Below are 9,710 nucleotides of genomic sequence, written 5' to 3' on the forward strand. Positions count from 1 at the left end.
TAGRACAGTGTCATCTGTGTTTATTTAAAGGTAGATTTGTCATTTTAAACTGTAAACTTTTAAAAATCTGGAAAATAACTATAATTACCTCAGTGGAAGAAAAGATAGAGTTGTTTTTATTTGCCAATGTATGCTTTTCATGCTCAGATACTTTTTGAAAAATGTGGCTGAAAAGTAGCTTTAAATATACTTCCATTAGGAAGAAGTGAAAATGTGGTGAAATCTGAGTGAAGTCAGAGACCTGTACCATTTAATTAACAGGTTTTAAAGGAGGGTAGACAAGTTTTCAGCCAGGGTTTCCAAATACATAAGCAGTTTTAGCAGTTGAAAGCAGAGCGTTAAAATTCTTTTGACGTTTGTAATTGGATGTGCTCTCTCTCTTTCTCTTGCCTGTCGTACCACTTCCCTTTATTTCTCTCTGAGCTTTTCAGAATACTCAAAATGTTCATAATCTTTCCTTTCAAAAATAATGTACTTAAATATTTGTAATGGCATATACGAGGCCAAATTGTTTGCACAGTGTAGAATCATTGGAGTCAGTGAAGTCACCTGGAATACCTGGTGAGATTTTGTCCCCCACATCTATCAGTTCAAGGCAGATAATTAGATGTATACAGTTCTTTAAAATCTTATTGTTGCCAGAGGCTAGACATGTGAAAAATAAAACTGACAGTCATGGAGGTTTTGACATGGAATGGGAATAGTATGAGCTGTGCAATTGTGTTTGTGTGCATGTATCAAAAACATTTTTCAGCCAAATTTGTATCTGAGAACCTAGATTCTAAAGAAGCTATTTCACTCCTTATATCACTCTTTATATCTTTATATCTTGTGATATCTTTATATCACAGCTTTATAGCACTCTTCAATATCTGTTTTTTGGCTGATATTTTTGTGTTGGTGCAGTGTCTGGTCACAGCAGAGTAATATGAGAATATCCAGCAGCCATCATAGTGCTTTTAATCTCAACAGAGCTGGACTGGGAGAAGAGGGAAGAAAACTATGTTTTTTACTGTGGAAAAAAAAMCCTAGGAATAATTATAAGTGGAATAGAAACCAAAAAAAATCCTACCATTGTGCTAATGGATATACCTGTGGTTTATCCCGGTCCTACAATACTAAATACTGTGTCACCCTAATTAAAAAATGATACACTCGAACAGGAAATAATTTGGGGAAGGGCAAAAAAGATGTTCAAATCTATGGAGTGGTTTGCATGCAAGGAATTACAAGTAAACTGAGATTCTTCAGTCTGGAGAACTAGCAGCAGACATGAAAGTCATCTATAAAATCCTGACTGAAATGGATAGAGTGCATAGGTAATGGCAGTCACTGTCTCTCCTAACATAAGAACAAAGAGTACCAAATTAACATAAAAGGAGGCAGGTCTAAGGTATAAGGAGTTTTGAGACTTGTCAACACAGGATGTTGTGGATGCCAAGAGTTTACATGAATTTAGGTAGGGACTGGAGAAGATCATGGAAGAGAAATCCATTAAGGATACAAGCCTGTGACATTAACAAATCTAGCCAATATGCAGCTTTGCTGAAGTATTCAGTGTCAAATTCTCCAAATTTTAACCTATGGCATTTTTAAATTTTCACTGTCTATCATGTAGTTCTATATTTTGTTTTCCAAGGAAACAACTCTTTAATTTATGGAGAGGAAAAATGAATACTCTAGGAGCATTCTTAAGCCCTGAAGCTGAGAGGTATGTAATGCAATATGACTGTTTTAGCACACAGTTCAACATACCACAATGTGTGAAAGCTTTGCATAGGTGTTGTGAAGGTAAAGAAAAAGCCAGACAGGTTTTTTTTTCCCAATGACTAGTGCAATTTTGAGGAAAATATGGAAATTTTTGTAAGCAACTAGAGTGCAAAATATAATCTCTATTCTATGTTTGAAATTTTTTAAGAGTAAAGCTTTTAGTTTGTGGTTTTGTTGTGTGGCAGTCTTCAAAGAGCTTTATTTATATGCTCAGCAGAGCCACTGTTTCATTGCTATTTTGTGATGCTGATATTTCTGTCTTCTATAAAAAGTGGCAGCCCTAACTCGTGCTGCTGGAGAAGATTGGTTACAAAAGGAAGTGGCAATCTCATTAAGCTCCTTTTATTCTGAGCTCTTTCATTCCCTTTCCCCACTGTTCCCTGGAGTCTCAGCCTCCCATCTCAAATTCCAGTCATAAACTCCTTCCTTTAAAACACACAGCACACCAAACTAAGCTCAATATCCCAGATACAGCTTCACCAGCTTTGTCAAAAACCCTACCCCTACAACCAGTCTGTGCATCGATAAATGCAAGATACGCTCTTCCCAGCACTCAAACATTCTCTTCTTCCACTTTGTGAAGCAATTGCCTGGTGCTCTTAGCTCCCGCACATGCAGAGGAAGAGTCATATGACCGTAGCTTGAGAAGATTTCCTTTCAGCAACCTTCAATGTACAAAGCAGGATGGATCAGAGGGCCAGGCATGTGACAAAAGCTTTAAAATAGTATGGGCTGCTACCAAAGCAATGTTTTAGGAATATTAATTTCCATGACTAGGGCTGGAGTCTGTCATATAACAGGTAGGTCCAGTATATCCCATATGAGTCTTGCAAGAGAGAATGCATTCTAAAACACAAGATTTTTACAAATGTTTTTGGTTTATTTCCCTTTTCTCTGTAAGAATATGACAGGAAAGAGTGTAAAATATTAAGCCAAAAGTATCAGATAACATGGCACCTACTTAAAAATTGCGTTTTCACCTCCCTTTACTTTTTTCTATTATGGCCAATTTCTGTCAATTTTCAAGTAATTTTTTTGTTAAAGGGTTTTTTTTTTTTCCTGTAGTATAGTTGAACATAAATTATAATGCAAATATTTCCAGAAACATAACTTCTAAAATACATTTTGTTTATATGTGTAAATGCAAATATGCTGCATGCCTTTTTTGGTGTTATTTAAGATGATAACTGAACTTTGTTTCTCCAAGTACAGTATGTTTTTCTGAATCCATTATCTTGGGTTGATATTAACAACATAAATATTTCTGATGTTTTGATCTTTTTCGATAAACCCTGCTTTTCTTTTTCTTCTGAAGAATAGATACTAAGTGGAGTTTTTTTCAACTTAACTTAGGCTTGTGCTCTTTAAGTTCTGAAGGATTCTCTCATCACTGGCTTTTAAAGTGCTGTATGTACCCTTTTAGGTTTATTTCTTTATTATGTCATGTTTGAAACATTTTATTGCACTTATAACTTAGTGCTGCAGTGGTTAATCTTACCAAACTCTGCATTCACACTCTTTTTATTTCCCCACCCTTCAGTTATATATTTGAGTGTTGTTGTTTTTTTCAAACAGATTTCTTCAAAACATTTTATCTATTTAGCATAATACATCCCAAGCTATTGAACATATGAGTGAAGATAAAATGTGGCAGTCATAGCCTCAGGTAACTCATAAATGGACTGTGTTTACAATTAAGAGAGTGGAGGAAAAAGCAGTGACTTGCTCTACTTAGTGGTAACTGAGTTAATTATTTGCTGACACTGATATTTTGTGATAATTGCCACAGGAGTTCATGCAGATTCATAGGTCACCTGGTTTTGGATGTGATTAGCTAAACTAAAAGAAATAAAATCAGGAGGTTCGTGAACTGTAGATTGATGGAAACTGTGGCAGGAACCATATCACTATAAGCTTTTCTTCTTGTGCCTTCCTTAGATAGCAGTTATTGACTGCAGAGAGAAGTGAGTATTAAGCTAGACATGACTTTGTGTTCATCTACAGTGAATCCCAGACATATCTGTGATATTTTCACAATATATTGTGGAAGTGATGCACAGCTGGCAGTTGAAAACACTGAAAACACATGTATTCATAACATGTTGGACTCACTGAGTGGGACTTTTTGATAGCTATTCATCCAGCCGAGATGCTGACAACCTGCTGCAAATCCCAGACCAATAAATGGCCAAAGTCCCTTTTTATTTTCTGGAAAGGAGAGGAGATGCTAAGAAGAAGGGAAGTCCAGCCACCAAAGAAGACATGGTAAGAACCCAGCATCGTAGCTCAGCGCAGGCAGAGTACAAGAGCTGGGAGAAGCAAAATTTTCAGAGTGAAATGAGCAGGTAGAGGATATAGCTAGGACAGTTGTTGAACAATAGGTAAGGTAAYAAGTGTAATAAGTTAATGAGCCTGTGGAGGGTGAAGCAGCTATGGGAGCAGACAACTGTGATGCATAAAGTTGAGCTGCCTTTGATAGCCAGGAGCTGGGAGAATGCAGGAATAGGGCTAGGCAGCAAGGAGAGATGCCCACTGGAGGAAGGGGTAGGAAAGACGGTGCACGGCTAGAGCTGTGCATGGTCTAATCCAAAATTCTTATTCAGGATGGGGAAGGATAGTAGTAGAGAGTACAGGAGCCAAACCAGGTGAAAGGGAGGCCATCATCAGTCTAAAAAAAAAAAAAATCTGTTTATACATATTATTTCTACTGATGCCATCACAGTGTTTGGGGTATTATGTACAGAGTTCTCATTTAGTAATACAGATTTATCAGGTTTACTATCCACAGTTAAATATTTCAAATCTTTCATGGGGAAATGTTACACTTGTGCCCTGCAGGCCATTACTGTATTGACTATTTTGACTCACCTTCACGTTGGTAGCAGATTAGACAGACAAAATGCATTAACTCATCTGCCACATAAGGGATACTAGAGCGGGCTCTTTGAGTCGCTGCTTTTGATACAGCTGGTGATGGGTAATATGCTTTTCCATATTACTTCCTGCATCCAAGCTCTGAAACAAAGCAGCGTTACAATTATGCATATAAATGTTCCTAAGATGTGAAGCATTTGTGATGGTGTTTTTAGCTCCATGAAAGTCAAGGTTACTTTTGGAATTCTTATAATTTGCATAGCATAGCACTGCATGACTATACTAGATGAAAGGGAAGAAAAGGATGGGTCAGTGACTGTTAAAGAACTTTATCCATGTCGCAGAAGTCTGTTCTCAGACAACTATTTGCCCATTGCACAAAAGAAACAGGCTTCAGTTTTGACTGTGCTATTGTGAGAACACTTGACAGCCCTCTCCTTAAAAATGTCCATGAGTAATTTAATTATTTCTGCTTACTGTGCAATACCTCAGAACCAGGGGGCGAAGGGGAGCTTCATCAACTCGTTCAGTTTCTTGCATCCTCTTCTAATGTTTGCATCCTTTGGATGCCTGCATCCATGCCCTTTCAATAGCTCTCATTATTGGCACTCTCAAATTGCTTGCTTAAACCGATTTGTTAAATACAAGGTTAGTAGTTGTGTGTGTGTGTTTTTTTTTTTCTCAGCAGTCTTTCCGCCCTTTTCTGGACTTTTGTAGAAGGCATACAGGTTATGATGATAACTTCAGCCATACTGTGATCTTCTTGTTTTTAACTGCTTTCTCAGGTAATTTCTAGTGTTCTTTTTACCTTTGTTTAGTATTTTTTGTTTCTTTTTACAGCTAATGATATTTTCATTAGAATGAAAATGTGTATCTGTAATTTAGTACTTTTTTTTTAAAATCATAAGACATGCTGTGTTCTCTGAGATGGTAAACACAAGCCATACAGTAGTTTAAACAAACAGTATCTCCCAAATGTACTGTCTTACTACCTGCTAGCTCATCTACTGTAAAAAGATATTTGGAATCAGACACCTTCCCCAAGAAAACTCCTCCTTTWACTAAAGAAAAAAGTTCCCATTTTGCCTGTGTTACGTTTTTTTGGGGCTTCTCCAGAAACAAAGAATTTTAGCAGGCTGGAGGGAAACAGGAGTTTAAATAATTCATCAAACTCCCTGAGGTCACCTTGGATAGGTAATGCCTTTCTCTATATACTTTGTAAGATCCCATTTGTAAATTCCTCAGTAGAGCTTTGGCATAGGTTCCCCCTCTTAACAAGGGAATCGTTTGATATCGCTAATTRGCTAACAGAAATATAATCACATAACTAGGCCTGATGATAAACATGTGTAAGATTATAAGTTTAGATTTGTATTGGCTTGTCCTCTGTGCTTAGTGCAGGATGCCAGGTGATCTTCCTCCACTTATATGTTCTCCTACTTTTTAGTCAGATTTGGGACTTAAACTATTCCCTTCTGTCATTACAGTAGCCTGAAGCCTTGTCTGCAGTTGTTCTACGTAAGGGCGCTGAAAGGACCGTCATGCCGCACTGCGCTCCCAGCTATCACCTCGCTGCTCACCCTTCTTGAATAGCTGAAGGGTGGTGTGGATTGCACTTGTTTTGGCAAAGAAAACTCTGCCAAGGTGAGCCCAAACTTCCAGAAAGATCTGGACACTTATATATTTTAGGATCAAGGGTCTGTTTAATCCTTTTAGAATTTAAAGAGTTTCGGACATAACTTGGTCTAAAGATCTGCCATAGTCAGTGCTCTTGAGTCGACTAGTATATCCTTCAGAGCCATTTTTTTTGGTCTTGGTTTTGGTAATAGCGCTTGGTCTTGGTGTGATTTTTTTGACAGAAAAACAATATTCAAACATTCGGTGGTTAGAGAATCCTGGAAGATTCCCTGCATTTTTAATCCCCTCCCCCCCACGCACACATACACACTTTTTGAAAATACCTAATTTCATTTCCTGAAAGGAAAATGTATTTTGTCTTAAGATTTTTGGAGTATTTTAAGGTGTTCATCAATATAGAACAGCAATAAAAATTAAATGAAGGGGTGAAAAAAATCTATCCTTAACATGCTTCATGAAGTAAAATATTAGAATGTGAATAATGTGTAAAAAGCATCCATTTATATTCGTGTTTTTAAAACACAACTTTCTGGTAAAATCATACTCAAAGATATGACTGTTAGAGAAGCACCAAGTTGCTAAAAGTCCTGTTCTCAGAGAAAAGGATAATAGTGCGGTATGGTGGTTTAAATAACAGTAGATGAATTGGAGATGCCTGCCCAAAATATCAAATTGTCCTCTTTATAGTAAAGATGACCTTGAGACCACAACCCACGATACATATATTCCATAACAAATGATCATACCCTTCCAAGTATATCCACTGTTTCTATCGCATCTTATTTTCTCTTTTTTGGACAAAAGTCTGTTCTTTTTAAATCAGCAGTGATTCATTAATTTCTGGTAGCATTCACAGGCGTTACAGAACTGGAAGCTTTGTAAACCTCGTAATCTATTTCATTATTTCTGTGTTGGAGGTAAGGTCTGACCCTGACATGCCACGTGTCCTTGCTAATAATGTGTATTACTTACTGTGGTTGTCCATGTGCACAGCTCTTTAATGTCTTAGTTTCCCACAACACAACCAAATCACATGGTTAACCAGAATCCAGAGTCTCCGGTGGTCAATGGTTGTGAGCTGCAGTAAAACAGAAGCTGCCATCTCTATGAGGTGTGGAACCACCCCCAAAGATGCATCCGGTGAAAGATAGTTACCGTGTTGCTGGAATAGGCCCAAAGTTATTACAGACAAGCTCTCGCTATGGGGGCTCTGTAAATACAGACACCTTCTTGTTCATTTTTCCCCCATTGTCATGGGAAGGTCATGCGTGGAATTCTGATTTCATTTTTAAATGCCCTTTTTTTTGAATGTTTTTGTGCCAATATTCTTCAGTATTGTATTTGAAACCTTTTCTTGCTTAAAAAAAAATAAACAAAATCTGGTGCTGAGCACTTACTGTTAGGTTTTGAGATCCCCCTGGAAGGCAACTATCATGTTGCAGCTTTACTTTTCTTCAGGCATTAAATATTAAATAATCTTACCATCCAAATAGTATTACACCATTTATACAGAAGATTGCAGACAGTCTATGTGCTTCCCTTAAGGCCTATTATCAAGTATTTTTCTACATAGTGGAGAGCAGTTAAACAGCTGAGGGTCATAAAAGAACAGGGAGGATTTTAAAATGTGGAGAAATTAAATTTAATCTAGTTTTTAAAATATAGGTCCATATAATTTTCATTAAATTTAATGTAGAGTCCAAAAATGGAGAAAGGCAGACTTGTAGGAGCAGGGAAAGTTACAGTAAAATGGGGTTCTGGATGTGGATCAACTCTGCTTCAGAAGTTGGGAGGGGGTGTGGGAGGTTAATTAGTATTACGTGCTTTTCAGCTGTGAACACAGAAGCTTAGATCTTGAAAGACAGTAATGTTCCTACTTTGTATTAATCACAGTGAAAGCAAAGCTTGCACACCAATGCAGAGAGGATTTCACTTTCCGAAGAAATTGCCTCATCAAAAAGGCTGGCATGGAGATCGGTGTGTGTACACTCTGACAGGCTCTGCATTATCTTCGATATCCATAACATCAATGCGCGAGTAAACACAACCCGAAACTGTTATTGTTTCTTTAATATTTCACAAATATTTATGTGTGTGTGTGTGTGTTTCCCTACTGGAGTCAAATTAAATTCTGTATCATATGCCAACTTTTAAAATAGACACAAGTTGCACGCAGTGAACATTTTTTGCCACTGGTGCTTTTCTTGTTTTCTGTTTGTTCCTAGAGTATTATTTACAGTTAGTTTTTATCCTCACCAGAATTTTGATTTTGAAAATTGTGGAATTCTGGTGACACAGTTCACGTGCAATGCTGTCTATGAGTGGCTCTTACTATACTTTTGCTACAGTTACACCAGGAGAACGGTACTGTCTGAAACAGTGGTGTGAATCAGTTTAATATTAATGCCAACCAGTCATCAAGAAAGGATTGAATATGGAGAAGTCTCATTTGATGGTTAAATCTTCTGTATTGGAAACAAACCACTGATTCAATATATAGTCTACAGTTTGATTCCTAACTTGTGTAATGCTGCAGCATGCTATTGAAAACAGCAGATGTCCACTGTAGGGATGGCTGCACTTCATTTGTGAACAAAGTGATTCCTGTATATATCATGACAAGGTGTATTTTCTGTCGCACCTTGGCACTCGAGCAATTTCCAACCAATGTAAAATTGACTTTAATAATTAAAACAAAGTTTGATCTATGTGTACTTACTGTTAAGCCTTATAAAGCATTTATGATCCATGTGAATTAAGACAACTCATGTATATTAATGCAATGCCATCATTCTAATTATCTTTACATATGGCATAGTAAATATTTGATACTATTAATAAAGTTAAAGCAAGATGGAACTTGAATATTCATAATTTTGCTCACAGTACATTACAGATGTTTTATGCTGCGAATTAATGCGGTGTGAGGTTATATATAACTTTGATAGATTTTAATTTGACTGCTTATGTTATCTCCCATATGTCTATTCTGTCCCTGATTATAACCTTCTGGCACACAAAAAAGAGTCATCTATGAGGTTTTCCATAAGAAAAAAGCAACAGGCACTATAATAGACAAGAGTTTAAACTAGCGTGATTTTGAAGAGCTACCACAGGCTTTTCACTTGTTCTATTGCTAGAATCAAAAATTCAAATCAGAGAATAGAATCAAAAAGTCCTGATTCCTCCCCTCTCCCCCGCCTTTCCTCCCTTTTGGGTTAGTGTGCTTTCAGCTTTTCACCTTCCCTTTGATTCTTTGTCCCCTTCTCCTCCTCTCTATTTCAGGCCTTCCAGATTCCTAGAACTTCAACTGAAAAATCTTATACGGCATCCGAAACCTCCCCTTGAACTCTAGTCCTCATGTACCTGAGATAACGCCTCTCTTTAATCCTACTGGCATCTCAGATTTAATCTTTCTAAATCTGAAT

Source organism: Apteryx rowi, unplaced genomic scaffold (assembly GCF_003343035.1).
Source record: "Apteryx rowi isolate R43461 unplaced genomic scaffold, aptRow1 scaffold_255, whole genome shotgun sequence".
NCBI lineage: Eukaryota > Metazoa > Chordata > Aves > Apterygiformes > Apterygidae > Apteryx > Apteryx rowi.